At 44.5% G+C, this 16,075-nt stretch overlaps 1 protein-coding gene across 1 annotated transcript in view; it reads left to right on the forward strand.

The window, feature by feature from the left end:
• The first annotated feature begins 13,654 nt into the window (after positions 1-13,654).
• The window catches only part of FBXO47 (F-box protein 47), a 26,213-nt gene continuing 23,792 nt past the window's right edge, over positions 13,655-16,075 (forward strand). Inside the window, exon 1 of the mRNA XM_014536177.1 lies at positions 13,655-15,115. The gene's annotated coding sequence lies outside the window, so the exon portion shown is untranslated. The remainder of the gene's footprint in view (positions 15,116-16,075) is intronic.

Genomic DNA, 16,075 nt, shown 5'->3' on the forward strand with positions numbered 1-16,075 from the left:
GGGCGGGGAGAGGGGAGACTCTCATTACTCAAGGACGTACTCAAGGAAACAGGCACCATACATCTCATCACTCTTCATTCTTAGCGTACTACATTTACCTTCAGAACACTAACTCATTTCCACGTTCTTTGGGGTGGGGGTGGGGGGATATCAGGAAACAATATTGCAGCCTTCAGCCTGCGGAAGTCAAACCCTGGGACCTTGCCTCAGTGCTTCGCTTGGAAGGAGGATCTCGTACCCAGGGCTGGCTGTTTGTAAGCACATCAATGAGGCACAGGGCTTACTCTTCTCGTTCCTTTTACATTCGACGAGTTGTTGCAATTCCTAGGCTAATAAAGCACCTACGATGAGATCTGGTACCTAACGGGCACTTGGCATAGTTGCAGAAAGGACGAGTTTGGAGCAAGAGGTGTGCCTCTTAACCCAAACAGAAACGCTTCTTTTCCTCGACTGAGAAATCCCTCTCGCGGGGAGTTTGACGGGAAGAAAAAAGGCAAAAAGGCTTCGTGTTCTTTCAAAGGCGCGTGAGGCCAAGAGGATCCAGCAGATGGGGTCGCTCACCCAGTCATCCGCTTTCTGGCACCGTGAGGGTGACGGGGGACCTTAAGCCCCGTGGGAAGAAAGAGTTACACCTTCCGGGGTCACGGCTGGAAATGGACTTGGGGTTGGGATTTTTACAGGCAGAGGTGGTGGTGGAGGGAACGGTAAGAAGAAAGGAGAGGCGGGAACAGTATTTTCCGAGAACTCCAGCTGGAGGCTGGACGGAGGTGGAGAGCAAGGGGGGTGGGAGAACGTGGAGGTGCGCCTGGAGAAGCAGCCTGGGGCATTTTGTGAAAACCCCTAAAAACACGCTGCGGACCAGCGGGCAGCGGGGAGCTAAGGAAAGACCTGGCAGCATGTCCCCGTGCCCTAGGAACGTGTGCACCTGGCACGGCAAGTCATATGGACTGGGGTGGGGTGGGGAAAGGAGGCCAGGGGACCTGCTAGAAGGGGACACTTAATAATCAGCTGCTTCCTGATGCAGCCCCCCACCCCCCGTTGGAATGTGGGCCTCTAGAAATAAGCCTTCCTCGGGCTCTAACCATCTTGAGGAATGGGCCTGCCTTGCATTAATTTTTTGTTCCCCCGTTGCCTGATATATAGCAGGTGCTCAACAAATATTTGTTGAGAAAAAGAAAAAGAGAGGTGAGGATGGAGGGAGGGAGGGACAGAAGGAAGAGAAAAAGCCAAATGTGATAGGCTAGGGAGATGGTTTATGGGAGGATAATAAAGGCCTTTCTGTAGGGGTGGGGTGGTGGAAATGGTAAGGTGGGGAGCCTCAGATATGTCCATTAGAGCAGAGGTCCTCAAACTTTTTAAACAGGGGGCCAGTTCACTGTCCCTCAGACATTCCACACATGCGCACTGCGGGCCTGGGACGAGTCGGCTGCTAAGCAGGACAGGCAGCGGCGGCAAAAACACCCGGCGGGCCGGATAAATGTTTTCGGCGGGCCGCATGTGGCCCGCGGGCCGTAGTTTGAGGACCCCTGCATTAGACCATCTATAGGACTTGGCAAGTGACTGGAGGTGGAAGGAAAGCAAGAGTGAGGAATCTAGGGTGGCTGGGAGAATGATGGGGCCATTAATAGAAATAAAGCAGGAGGAAAGAAAAATAATAATTTTCATTTTGGACGTTTTGAGCTTTAGGTCCTGATAGGGCCACCAAAGGTAGCTGTCCAGCCAGCAGCAGGCCACGGGGAGCTCAGGGGCACTTGCTCTAGACGTACGGACTTAAGGAGGCATGCATCTGCAAAGAGGCCCCAGTGGCAATGGGGGCGGTTTGTGAGATCACCCAACAGAGAAGAGAGAAAACAAGAAGCTGGAGGGCAGCACCTCCAGGAAAGCCAACACTTATGGGAAGAGAACAAGGGAACAGGAAAACTGAGAAAGTGCTGGATGGGGATGGTGAGGAGGAGGTGTCAAGCAGGGGGAAGTGAGCTGCAGGGCCAGATGCTCCAGAGGCCCCGTGGGAGGAGGGCTGACAAGCAGCCCGCTGGATTAGGCAACAGGGTCACAAGCGCCCTCGGAGGGTACAAGGACTGCGATGCTCTGAGAGGGCGTCCAGATTGCGCCGGGTAAGAAAGGAGTGGGTGGTGAGAGGCAGCAGGCGGCCAGCTAAGACTCGCTTTGAAGGGCTTTGGCAGCCATGAAGAGAAGAAAGGAAGGGCCACGGCTTGAGGGGGAGGTAGGGTTGGAGGAAGACGGGCTTTCAGAATGCATGAGATGAGAACAGATTTGCAGGCAGAAGAGAAGGAAGCAGTGAGGTGGAAAAGGAAGGAGACAGGGGACACTGGGGGAGCAGAGCACGGTCCCAGAGAAGGAGGGGAAACCGAGAGAGGACGCGTTTTAAAAGCCTACAGATCAAAGAAGTACATGAGTGGTGATAGTCCTGAGTCCTTCCATTTGAAAAGCAGTAGGATGCAATCGACAAAGCATTTATATAGGCTTTATCTCGTTTAGTTCTTGTGATGGGCACATTATTATTTTTTACAAAAACGCAGGAAGTTAAATGACTCACCCAAGATCACACATCTAATAAACAGAACCTGGGATTAAAAAGTCCATCAAGAAACGTTCATTGGCCGAAACCGGTTTGGCTCAGTGGATAGAGCGTCGGCTGCGGACTGAAAGGTCCCAGGTTCTATTCTGGTCAAGGGCATGTACCTGGGTTGCGGGTACATCCCCAGTAGGAGATGTGCAGGAGGCAGCTGATCGATGTTTCTCTCTCATCGATGTTTCTAACTCTCTATCTCTCTCCCTTCCTCTCTGTAAAAAATCAATAAAATATATTTTTTTAAAAAAAGGAAACGTTCATTGATGAAATGCCTGCTATGCCGGGAGAAGGTTCTCAACCTGTGGGTCGCGACCCCTTTGGCGGTCGAACGACCCTTTCACAGGGGTCGCCTAAGACCATCGGAAAACACATATATAATTACATATTGTTTTTGTGATTAATCACTATGCTTTAATTATGTTCAACTTGTAACAGTGAAATTGGGGGTCACCACAACATGAGGAACTGTATTGAAGGGTCGCGGCATTAGGAAGGTTGAGAACCACTGCGGTAGAGTGTTAGCGCCAAAGATCCCCCAAAACAATCCAGTAGACTGAGCTCCAGGATGCTGACAGATACGCTCCAGGACCTGAATGTACTCATCAGAGGACACTGATTCAGACTAAGGAAGAGAGATGAATTAGATCCAAGGGAGGCTCTCAAGAGGAGGGGATGTTGGGTTGAGTCTGGAAGGATCAACAAGAATGAGATGGATGAGAAGTGGGCAACAAGGCCTTCCCAGCAAAGGAGATTTGTGTGCAAGAGTGTGGGGCCTTCGGGAGCTGTGAGCCACTCACTCTACTGGAACACATGGCAGGCGTGGCAAGGTACAGGCATGGCATGTGCCAAGGTGGGCATGGGGGAGCGTGGCATGCTACTCTAAGGAACTCGATTGAGTCCTCAAGTGAGGTATTTTAAGTGAGGGAAAGGTATCATCAGAGTGATCATCTGGAGGACACCTGGAGGCAGTGTAAAGGATGCATTAGAGGGAGAATGTTACCGGAAGGAGGAAGACCAGTTAAGATGCAAATGTAGTGGTTTAGGCAAGAAAAGATGAGGGCAGTAGCATTTTTTAAAAAATATATTTTATTATTTTTTTACAGAGAGGAAGAGAGAGGGATAGAGAGTTAGAAACATCGATCAGCTGCCTCCTGCACACTCCCTACTGGGTATGTGCCCACAACCACAGTACATGCCCTTGATCGGAATTGAACCTGGGACCCTTGAGTCTGCAGGCTGACGCTCTATCCACTGAGCCAAACTGGTTAGGGCTAGGGCAGTAGCATTTATAATGGAATAGAGAATGAATATATAATATAATGTAACAGTGTAATATTATATTATACATGTATGTATATCAATATGTGTATAAGTATATGTGCATGTATATGTATGTATGTATATATGTATGAAGAGAGAACTGGCCAGCCTTAGAGGGAAAGGAGATAAGGAAATAAGGAAACAGAAGGGTGATTCCAGGTTCTGGGATGAACAGAGGCAGGAAGAGAAGCAGATATTGGTGGAGGTGGGGAGTTGAGTAGACAAATGAGTTCAGGACATAGTAGGCTAAGAAGCCCAGGGGACATCCAGGTACAGGAGCTCATGGGGATGTTGACCTAGAGATACATCTTTGTGATATGTATATGTATCTGGTTGGAGGCAAGGGTGGAGGTATTTGGAGAAGAAAATGGTCTTTCACACAGCCTTAAGGAGCAGTGGCATTTAAGAAGTTGGTCCAGAGTATAGACCTGAGAAGGAGGTGAGGAAATGTCAGAGAACTAAGAGAGAAAAAAAGTTGGAAAATTATGTTCCAGAAAACTGCGATGAAGCGGGTCGCCTGAGAGGATGCTAGAGGACTAGGAAGAGGACTATTTTCAGACGGAGGGCGGATGGCTTCCTCCAGGCTGGTCAGAGAGGCTTTAGGAAATAGAAGGAAAGGGAGAAAAAGAAAAGGCCTTCAAGATGAGAAATGGAGAGTGAGTCCATCTGCTCTTGGCTGTGTTTTCTTGACTCTTGCTGCAATAATCAAGTGCATTCATAGAAAATAAAGCATGTCACGTGATGAAATGTGGAGAATCAGATGTTCAAAATGTGTCTATTATGTGCTTCAGGACCAGACATGCTGAAAAGGGAGACCATCCAATGTGATCATGCTGTCCTTAAAAACGTTCCTTTGATAAACATTAAACTGTTCTGTTTACCAGAAATGTTAATGAGGAAGATAAACAATAAGGCTATTTAGGAGCGTTTCAAAAAGTGAAGTGGAAACCATAAGAGAAAACAAGAAACAAAAATAATCCAAAACTGGATGAACATTGCAGACCTCAGCTGCCCTTAAATTCTTTTTCTCTGCCTAACATTACATAATTCTTCACCAGCCAAAGATATCAATTTCACATGCTAGAATTCAGTGAGTATGTGTCATACTTAAAGGACAGGGTATTGAGAGAATGACATCAAGAGAAGCAACACACATAACTTGGGAAGCAATGCATATAAAGGCCTGAGTATTTGTTTGAAAAAGTTTAAGAATATTATTAAAAAATAAGTGACACAGGCTTCCATTTTAGATGATATAATGAGCTTAGGCACCTTACCTGACTCTCCTGCTGAACACAACTAAAAGTTGTGGATAAAATATTACAAATATCTGCTTCTAAGTACGTGAATTAAAGTGAGGAATAGCCAGCTGTCAGAGCACACAGCGGGAGCTCTGCACGAGGGCTGGTGCTCTGAGCTGTCTGTCCTGAGTCTGGGCCGAGCTTGGCAGAGTGTCTTGGGAGACGGAGAAGGAGATGGAGAAGGTGTAGGTGTGTAAGAATGAGTCTTTATTGCTGAAGCCAGTGGCCATATAGTCATTAGACAAGAACAGTCCTCACAGCGAGGTCCACACAGGCAGGCAGCCGGACACTAGATGGAGAATGCATATCTCTCCCATAAAGCAGCATCCATCTCTGTTCCCACAGCCATTATCTGAGCAGCCGCACGCCGCCTCCTAGACTCACCGCCTCACATTGTAGCGGTACCTGAGCTCTCCGGCTCAGCAGCTTCTCCTGTCTCTCCTGCCCAGCTGCTCTCTCTAGCAGACTTCTTCACACTCCATCCTCAGCCGACCCCAGCCTACCCCAGCCTAGTCCAGCCAACTAGCTGGTCAGTAACCTACTTTTATACCATTTAGACAAAGAAGGCTTCGTGCCAATAGTGACATCCATCATATTTGCTACAGAAGGGTGCCGTGTACCTTGTGTCCTTGCACCCGCTCGTGGTATCTTGGCCTGATTAGGATTCCCATTCCGGCACATGCCCAGAGCGGCCCTTGGCCATTCTGGTGTATTGATAACAAGGTCTTTGTGCTCCCACCGGCCTTGACTGTCCGAGGACCTGGCATGGCTCCCACATCAGCCAAAACCAAATGACAGTAGGATCCCAGAGAGATAGATGGAGCAATTGCCAAACCAGTTAGCTCTCAGTTTTCAAGGACTTACAGAGCTTCAAGGACAGGAGGCAGAGCCCAGGTGGAGAGGCCAACTGGATACTCTCCCGGACAGGTGAGGCCCTAACGCTGGGTGGGTGACAGTTGCACAACAGTGCGAATGTGCTTAATGCCACTGAACTGTACGCCTAAAAATGGTTAAATGGTACATGTTAGGCACAGTTGACACCTATGAAAAGTAGTTAATACAAAGTTCCAGATAATATTCATTTCTGGGATGAAGAAAGGAGATACAATTGAAGAGGTGCTCACATGGGTCTTGGTAACGTTCTTTCTTGGCCTGGTAATAGATTCAGAAGTGTTCATTTTACCATTATTTTTAAAAACTAAACATATATGCCCTGGCTGGTTTGGCCCACTGGATAGAGCATCAGCCTGGGGACTGAAGGGTCCCGGGTTCGATTCCCATCAAGGGCATGTACCTTGGTTGCGGGCACATCCCCAGTGGGGGGTGTGCAGGAGGCAGCTGATCGATGCTTCTCTCTCATTGATGTTTCTAACTCTCTATCCCTCTCCCTTCCTCTCTGTAAAAAATCAATAAAATATATTTTAAAAAAAACTAAACATATGTTTTCATGGGTGATGTATTTCTCTTAAAATTTTAAGCATGTATATATATAGAAATATTAGGAATATAAACATACATGGTAAAACTATAATGAAAAACATGGGAATTTATAAACACAAAATCAGGATAATGGTTACCTCTGGGAGGGGACCCCAGAGGACTTCAGAGATCATGATGATTTTTTTTCCCCTTCTAAAACTGAGTGGTGGCTCGGCAGGCATGGCTTAATGGTTGAGCGTCAACCTATGAACCAGGAGGTCACGGTTCAATTCCCATGTTGTGGGCTTGATCCCCAGTGTGGGGGCATGCAGGAGGCAGCTGATAAATGATTCTCTCTCATCAATGATGTTTCTATCTCTCTCTCACCCTCTCCCTTCCTCTCTGAAATCAATAAAAATATATATTTTAAAAATTGAGTGGTGGATATACACGAGAGTTCAATACATCCTGATCCCTTATTTCTTACATATACTTTGCAAATATTCTTTTTATTTATTCCATATTTAATAAAATGTAATTTAAAAGAAAACCCTAACAATACATGTTTTAAAGTTTTGGCTCTGTTTGTAAATCTGGCCCCGTGACAAACACTGCGGACAGCTACCTAATTAGACTTGTCTAGGCCACTTCTTTCCTGATGCCGTGTGGTGCCATCAGATGACCACAGTGGTCAGAAAAGTACTTGTGATGTGATGAACAGACAACTTTAGCACATAATACACCACAGCGCTCCTTTATGCAAGTCGATACAAGGAGAACGTGCCCTGCCTTGGGGTATATTAAGGTTTTGCTGCAGCTCCTCCGGCTCCTTACAGGGTAGAAACTGGGCCACTAGGTCCTGTGGTTGCTTTCAGACCACTAGCTTCCTTTGCCTTGCCCAACATCAATAAAGGAAGAATGCACATGATACAACCAACAGAATGATCCTGTCATAGTTGACAAAGGAAATATTTTTCTAGGATAAAGTACGAGGTGTCTCTACTATTATATTAGAACATTGGATAGGGCTTATCACAGGGGCTGAGGGCCATTTGGCTGAGCCCTCAAGTTTCAAAGGACTTCAAGTTTAGATCCTTGGCCTCTTCTCCAAATGAGGTAACAGTCACAAAGACTCATAAACAAGATCCAATGAAGACGTTTGTTGTGCAGCATTAAGCATTTGTCCCAATACCAGACCACACTTCCTATAGTGCCCTGTGAGTTAGTCTTTGTTTTATCATTATTTGTGACCGGCAGTTACATTGCAATGTATTTCTTAGTTTGGCATTCTAACTTATTAAATATAAATATTTAAAATTTTGTCACTAATTTTTAAAAATGCTCTGGGGTATCTTCATTCTGTAATAAATCAGGAACTTTAAAAAAATGAGGGTTGCCAGATTTAGCAAAGAAAAATGCAGGACAGTCCATTAAAATTTAATTATCATTTTTTAGTGTATCTCCCTGCAAAATTTGGAACATACTTGCACACAAAAAAAGAGTTGGTCGTTTACCTGAAATTAAGATTTAACTTGGTGTCCTGCATTTTATTTGGTAGCTCTATTAATGGCCATACCTGACTTGCACACCTCTGTGTTCCCCAGAGTGAGTGGAAAAAGGAAATAGCATTTATCGAGTGCCTGTTACGTATGAGCCAAGAACATTACAGGTGTGGTCTCATTTAAACTTCACAACAACCCTATGGGGTATACATTATTGTTGCAGTTGACAGTGAACACAAAGCTTGAATGATATATGTAAGGTGAGACAGCAGACATGAGATGGAGAATCAAATTCAGGTTTGCTTCCCAAATGTGTACTTTTCCCCTAGGAGTGCACATCCCATCAGAAAACATTCAGATGGACTTAAAATAAAGGTATTAATAAAAAGGGAGAAGATTTCTGGAAATACTTCAAAGGCTTTTCTATCATAATAATATTTTATATGAAATACTATATTTTTTCATATCTAAATCTGTTTGCCTTGAGTGTCATGTAATTGTAAGTGAAATTTGCATAGCCAGACATGTTTCAAGAAATTTATCTCAGTGAAGAGTTTTGCCTTTGGAAGCTCAGGTAATCTCTTTGGATTTACAGTTTCTTCATCTGAAAACTGAGGGTGTTCTGTGACAGCTAAAGTGCACCCCTTTTTAGAGAGAACAGATTTTATCTTATACAGCTCTCTGCTGCCACCTGCTGGAAAATTACAGCACCTATTCTATTGAGGAACCCCAGTCAGTCCCCTTGATCCTGTGGCTCATTTGCTTAGTAATTTCAGTCAATTAACAAAAATTGTAGTGTTCTGGGTTTTCAATTTGTAAAGAATTCTAAATAAGTCAAGCCTGCACTTTGGCCATCTGGAAATTAAATTTTTAGCAGCTTATCCCACGGGCGAGTATTAGTCATACTTGTCCCGTGTTTTGCAATGACCTGCCAAACTACTCACACGGAATTTCATTTAATTGCTGTTAGTGTCACATTCGTGAGGTCTGATAAGAATTATTTAACAGAACAAAACATTTCTTTTTCTTAAAGTATCTTTTTAAGATTTTGAAACATTTCATTTTTGTGTTTCGAGAAGACAAGGATACAATGGCTCATCTTACACACACACACACACACATACACACAACCTCGTATAAATGAACACATTTTTTTTAAATCTGACTGCTTTATGGCTAGAAAGTCTAGATTTTTAACTGGAAAACATTTTTTCTAAATTAAAGGCTAAGTGTTGGCCTTACTTTTTTTACATATAGTCTTTACTTTTTAGAGCAGTTTTAGGTTCACAGCAAAACTGAGTGCAAGGTACATAGATTCCCCCCTCATCACCCCTTGCCCCCCCCCACACACATGCACAACCTCCCCAGCATTAACATACCCCACCAGAGTATGATGAACCTATATAGATACATCATTGTCACCCAAAGTCCATAGTTTATGTTAGGGTTCACTTTTGGTGTACATTCTATGGGTTTTGACAAAAATATAATGAGATGTATCCAGCATTATAGTATCATACAAAATTGTTTCACTGCCTTAAAAACCCTCTGTGCGCTAGAGTCTGCCTGTTCATTCCTCCTTCCGCCAAAGCTCCTGGCAACCACTGAGCTTTTTACTGTCTCCATAGTATTGCCTTTTCACACATCATGTAGTTGAAACCATAACAGTATGTAGCCTTTTCAGATTGGCTTCTTTCACTTAGTAATATGCATTTCAAGTTCCTCCATGTCTTTTCACAGCTTCATAGGTCGTTTCTTGTTGGCATTGAGTAATATTCCACTGTCTGGATGTACCACAGTTCATTTAGCTAATCACCTACTGACAGACATCTTGGTTGCTTCCAAATTTTGGCAATTATGAAGAAAGCTGCTATAAATATCCATGTGCAGGTTTTTGTGTGGACATGTTTTCAACTCCTTTGCGTAAATGTTTTGTGAAAATCGCCAAACTGTCTTCCCAAACGGCTGGACTATTTTGCATTCCCACCAGCAATAAATGACCGTTCCTATGGCTCCACATCCTCACCAGCATTTGGTGCTATAGGTGTGTAATGGGATCTCACTGAAATTTGCATTTCCCTGATGACATCATGTGGAGCATCTTTTCAGATGCTTCTTTGCCATCTGTGTATTTTCTTTGGTGTGGTATCTGTTCAGGTCTTTTGCTCATTGTTTAAGTAGGTTGCTCATTTTCTTATAGTTGAGTTTTAAGAGGTTTTTTAAAATATATTTTAGATTACATCCCTTTATCAGATATGGGTGTGTTGTTGTTTTTTGCAGGTATTTGCTCCCAGTCATTGGCCTGAATTTTTAAAACAATTAAAATCACTTTCAAAAAATATAAAATAAAATAAAATCACTTTCCAGAGTTCCCAGCATAAAGCTAAAAGTTAAGCCCAAATATTTCAATCACAAAATATAAAATATGGGATTAAATGTATTGCTAGTTGGGGTTGAGCTGGCTCCAGAGGGTGGAAGCCAATAGCCAGGCCCTTTATATCTGACTCACATTTTCTCAGGGTTTTCTGGTAGAGCTGCCTGGAGACTGATGCTAAGGGGTAACAAAATCGGGACCCTACACCTTTCTAAACACTAATCCTGGGGCAGGACTTCTTTTGGCGAAAGATTGTGAGAGAAGGTGATACCCACTCACTGCTGTGCTATTGGTTCCTTCTGCCTCGGGATGTCCCAGACAGGCCTATGAACTGGCTTCAACATTTGAGTACATTTATTCATTACCATCTTTCAGTGTATGATGAGACTCGTTTAAAAACATCCAAAACTACTTTCCAAACCTTCGCCCTCTCTTTCATTTGTGGTACATTAATATGCAACATTGTATATTTTAAACGTTTTTCTAATAATACAAAAGAAAAACAATATTGCCGTGCAAAAATAACTACCGCTTTCATGTGAACAGTGCCATCCCATCTAGTATTTAACATGCTCCTGTATACATGTTTCTTTTAAAATAGTATAATACTGTACATATTATTTCATAGTAGGCTTTTTAATGTAGCACTTTTTTCAGACAAAATTTGCATGACCTAAATGTAATTTCTCAAACTGGCTTCGTGCTAAGATGCTGGAGCTGAAAACCTTGGGAAAGACGCTTACTCCTCGGACCTTGGTCTCCTTGTCTAAAAAGTGAAGCATTTCTTGCTATTCTCCTGCAAAGCCAATTTTTGGATGAAATCTTGTCACCATGTTGCATCCTAAGGACTCTATGTAACAACAGCTCTTAGTTCTGCATACCCTTTTAAATGTTTGTGCTAGTATATGTTTTTCCAACTGCCCTATCCAAATCACTTTATTTTTGCTAGCAATTTTTGTGATTCATCTGACTAGTCTTTAAAAATAAAGAAGAAAAAGAAAACATTTCAAGCTTATGTGACTTCATACTCTCCTGTTTTTCTCCAGGCCACTCTACTAAACACTCCTTTTCCATTTCTTCACCAAAAAAAAAGGACAAAAGAGAAGTTAAAAATAATTTATGGTTGGGCTTTACTCTAAGTATTCAAATACATAAGTGCATAAAAGTGTAGCATAGAAATCGCTATATTTCCATTCAATTCAAATCATTATGATTTAGTAGGAAGAAAAAGTAACAAATGTAGGGAACCAAAATAAAGCAACATCAATACAAGATAAGAAATATCTCAGAAGGATGGAATAGGATTTGGAAACTCTAAGGAAAGCAAACTAGAAAGTAAATTACTTTGTCTAAAGAAGGGAAGTTAGAAGTGGCTTTAATTCTTGTCTATTATATAAAAGACATGAGCCAGAGGTTGGGCCGCAGTTGCAACCTGTCTGTTCCTGGTCCCTGGCCCCTCAGCGGCATGACGTTGAAGGAGCTCCTGGAGTTCCATGGGTGCTGCTGATCCCGGTTACCCGAAGTGGGGCTGTGAACCTAAAACTGCTCTAAAAAGTAAAGTCTGTCTGTAAAAAGATTAAGGCCAGCACTTAGCTTTTGGGCAAGGCAATGATACAATCAATAACTAGAATTCTCATATAAATCCTTACAAGTAAAACAAGCTTAATAAATCGACAAATATTTTAAGTTAGTTAATTTAGAGTCTACCAGAAAATGTCTTCAGTTTCCACCTGCTGTTTCTGAATACAGAATTGGAAGGGGCCTATGCAAATAGAAGGCCCTAAAGCTTAAGATTCCATGCCTCGTGGTAGATCCATCTCTATCTGTTGTTCTTCTGCATGTAAACGATACAAAAGAGATACAAAGCATCTCAAGGAGTTTACTTTGTCCTTTAGGAGAGAGAGCATGCTGAAAGAAGAAACAAGCTTTATGGTGTGTGAATCTTCAAGGACCTGGTGGAAGATTTGTAAAGGAGGAAAGTCATTTCTGATGGACGCTTCAGCCCAAAGAGGTAGGAGTAAATCTGCTAAGGAGGAGACACTTCCCCACCTCCTCCCTTTCTTCCCCTCATTCCCGCTGAAGTAGCAGGTTTATTTCCTTAAGAAGAAACAGAATACCTACTAGTCTAGGGGTGACGGTGCTTGTGACCATGAGCCACTAGAAGGCAGAAACTATACATATCCTGCAGCTAACACTGAGTTTGGCAGAAAATAGGCATCAGACAAATGTAACAAATGAGTGAACACATAGGGGAGGAACAGAGAATAGAAGACATTGAAGAAATGTCAGAGGGATTTGAGTTTGATGTAGCTGGCAAGGCAAAATCACCACAGGTTCCTGAGATGGGAAATGACACAGTGGACCCGCAATACTTCTAAGGGACACATTGCTGAACTCAGCAGCATTTGTCACAGCTGACAACTCATTCTAGAAGCACTTCATTTCAGGCTTATGTGACTCCCTACTCTCCTGTTTTTCTCCAGGCTATTCCACTAAACACTCCTTTTCAATCTCTTTGAGACCTTGTCCTCCTTTTCCCAATTTCTGAATGTCAATGTCCCTCAAATGCAAAAAAACACAAAACCTCTTAAATGTATCCCTAGCTCCTTCCATTCCCTCCCCCACCCCATCTAACTCATCAGCAAATTCAGTTACTTCTGTGCCCAAAACATTTCAAACCAATGTCTCCAGGACCAACACCCTAGTCCTGCAAAAACATCCTAGCAGATCTCATCTCCTCTCCTACCTGCTTCATTCATTCTCCACATAAAAGCCATGAAATCTTTAAATGATGTAACTCTGATTCATATCACTCTTTGCTAAAACTTTTCTATGACTTTCTATGGCACTTTGGATGAAATCTAAATATCGCAACACTCAGGTTCTTTGTATCCACTAGGCATTTCATTCATGGCCTACTGCCTAGGGCCTAGGCCCACAGTGGTTCTCAACCTTCCTAATGCCGTAACCCTTTAATACAGTTCCTCATGTTGTGGTGACCCCCCAACCATAAAATTATTTTCGTTGCTACTTCATAACTGTAATTTTGCTACTGTTATGAATCATAATGTAAATATCTGATATGCTATATGTGTTTTTTCCAATGGTCGCGACCCACAGGTTGAGAACCGCTGGCCCTAGGGGCTGAGGTCTTGTCAAGTGCCTATAACAAGTATTTGAGACAGGAGGGGGTGGAGGAGGGGAAACGGACTCCAAAAAACTACAAAATCAAAATTAATAAATGTGTGTGACTACATAATATAACAATATGTCAACTAATCCTAAATTTTACTTCAACCTTTCTGTAGTTATTTGTATATTTTATTTTAATGAGGGATGTGGGTACATGGTATTTTGTTGAATATAATGTGGAGGAGGTCCTCCCAAACAGGACTACAGAGGGCCAACAGGGCTTCTAAAATGACCCTTTTAGGCCTTTAAGGTCCTGCATGTCCCCATCTGTGCCTGCGTCTCCATGATCTCCATGATGCCACTCTCCTACTTGCTCACTAAACTCAGCCAGCCAGCCTTGCAAATTCCTAAGCTGCACCAAAACCTTTCCCCGTGTCCCCTCCTCCCGCCCCCCAACACTCACCTTGACTGGCTCCTTCCCACCTATTCGTTTTCCACTTAGTAACCTCCTCAAGGGGACCCCCCTGAGCTGTCCATCTAAAGTAGGCACAGGTGCCCCCCTCACCACCTGTTCTGTCGCCTTCTTTCCTCCATAACATTGCTCTCCATCTGTAGTTTATTTTTTCTGTTTATTCTATCTTCCCATGATACTAATAAGCTCCATGAAGGCGAGAAACTTTGCCTTGTTCTCTGTTGTATCCTTAGGACCTACTCTAGTGACTGGTGCAGAGCAGGCCTCAATGAATAGCCGCTGAATTTGTGAATAATGAAGGAGAACTTCATCTTCGAGGGAGGAGGGCCAAGCCGGAAAGATTTGCCGTGGACTCCATCTTGGGAGGCTGAAGGCACTCATCTTCCTCTGATTCTAGGCCCCCAGATGGGTTTCAAAAGGAACATTTGGAGGTTTTCCCCCCGCAGTAGTTCTGATGAAAGCTCCTGTAACTTACCCTATTGGGGTGGGGCTGAGGGAAATTAAAAAATGGACTCAAAACTAGTTTGAAAGGGAAGGAAGTGGTTGAGGGCAGGTGGATGGCTCCCCAGGTTGGGCCACTTCCTTTGTCCCAGCCCCGCCCCCGGATTCTAACGGCTCCACCCCTTCCTGTCTTCCGCTGGGAGCCAGGGATGGCTTGGGCCCCGGGTTCCGGGTTCCGGCGCCAGGGCCCTCATCCTCGTTAATTATTCAAGATGGAGGAGGACACTAGGGGAGGCGCTCTTATTAATATTCATGAGGGGCGGGGCCTCCCTCCCGCTGGGGCTCCTGGGAGGATTCTAAAGTCTTCTCGAGGGCACTGGGGCTCCTGGGAGGCGCGACCCGCAGCGCCGGAGCGGATCCGAGCCGGATCTCTCTTCCCGGCCGGAAAACCTCGAGGAGATTTTTTCTTAAAAAACTTTAAGAAATTTGAGGATGGTGGGGCACAACGACTAACTCCCATCTTCCTGTGATTCTTTAGCCGGAAAACGGTCAAATTCTGTGGTAAAAAGAGATTTGTTTCCCCCGTCTTTTCTTGAGGTAGTTTCCCTCTCCTGACGGACTGAAGCGGGTGAGAGATGCACCCGGTGCGGCGTGGTCCGTGGGCCGCCGGTTTCTCTCGCGTGGCCTCTAGTTGGCCGCGTTGGAGGTGTTCGGGGCTCATCCCCGGGGAGACGGGGTGCGTCTCTTCAGAAGGTTTTCTGAGGGTCGAACAAAATCGAAAGCCCGGCGAATCGCTGTGGGACGACTTTCCCCGAAAGGCAGGAAAAAGTTCCGCCAAGAGGGCGCTCCAAGCCTTTGGCAAACAGTCGGGCTGGGCCGAGGGCACGGAACCGGTGCTGCTCTTGTTTCGGGGTGTGGCTCTCGCTCCCCAGAGGGGCCAGAGGAACCCAGGAACAAGCTGGAGGGACACCTGGTAGCTTTTTCAGAAAAGTCCTACTCGTTCAGGTCTGAGTGAGAGGAGACCCGGTGGTGAGAAGAGGCTTTGGTTTCGGAAGGCCCCGGGCTCGGTGCTTCCACCCGCTGACGCCCCGAATGCCCCCGCGAGGCGCGATATTTATATTCCAACATCGTGAATCTGAGGCGCCCACAGGCCCACCCTCCTCCCTCCTCCCAAGGCCCGCAGAGAAGCGACCCCGGGCCCGATTTGTCTGGATAATAAGCGAAAATGCTTTAAAATGCCCCCTGGGAGGGAAAACCAGCACCACCCCCTCGGGGTGAAGGAACTGACTCTTCCACTGGGTGGATCACAGGCAGCCCTTAGATCTGTTCCCTGTGGACGTGCATCTATGGGCATGGGAAGAAATGACCACTTTAATTACAATTTTAAAAAGATTACAAAATAGTATGAAGAGTGATTCCCCCCCCCCTTTTTTTTATAAAGAAATATATACGTGAGGTTCTGGGATGATATAAACCAAAGCGTTCAGAAGCAGATTGAATCTGGTTTTGTCTCTCCGCGTG

Source organism: Myotis brandtii, unplaced genomic scaffold (genome assembly GCF_000412655.1).
Source record: "Myotis brandtii unplaced genomic scaffold, ASM41265v1 scaffold157, whole genome shotgun sequence".
NCBI classification, from domain to species: domain Eukaryota; kingdom Metazoa; phylum Chordata; class Mammalia; order Chiroptera; family Vespertilionidae; genus Myotis; species Myotis brandtii.